The sequence below is a fragment of the Penaeus monodon genome, chromosome 24 (genome assembly GCF_015228065.2).
Source record: "Penaeus monodon isolate SGIC_2016 chromosome 24, NSTDA_Pmon_1, whole genome shotgun sequence".
In the NCBI taxonomy this organism is placed as follows: Eukaryota; Metazoa; Arthropoda; class Malacostraca; order Decapoda; family Penaeidae; genus Penaeus; species Penaeus monodon.
In genome coordinates this window covers 31104971-31105180 of record NC_051409.1, presented here as the reverse complement: position 1 = coordinate 31105180, position 210 = coordinate 31104971, and the positions used below count along the sequence as shown (strand labels likewise).

Here is a 210-nt window from a genome sequence, read left to right as displayed (position 1 = left end):
GACCAGAAGAAAGAAAGAAAAAAGAAAAGATAAGAAAGGAAGAAGGAATGAAAGAATGAAGAATGGATGAATAAAAGAAAGAATGAATGAAAAGATTAAAGAATGAAAGAAAGACTTAAAGAATGAAAGAAAGAATGAATGAAAAAATATAAGAATGAATGAAAGAATGAAAGAATGAAAGAATGAAAGAACGAAAAGATGAAAGATAGA

General features: G+C 25.7%; 1 long non-coding RNA gene across 3 annotated transcripts in view; it reads right to left on the bottom strand.

Annotated features, from left to right (window-relative positions):
• Positions 1–210, bottom strand: part of LOC119588715 — a 248263-nt gene that overhangs the window by 37638 nt on the left and 210415 nt on the right. The window lies entirely within an intron of this gene.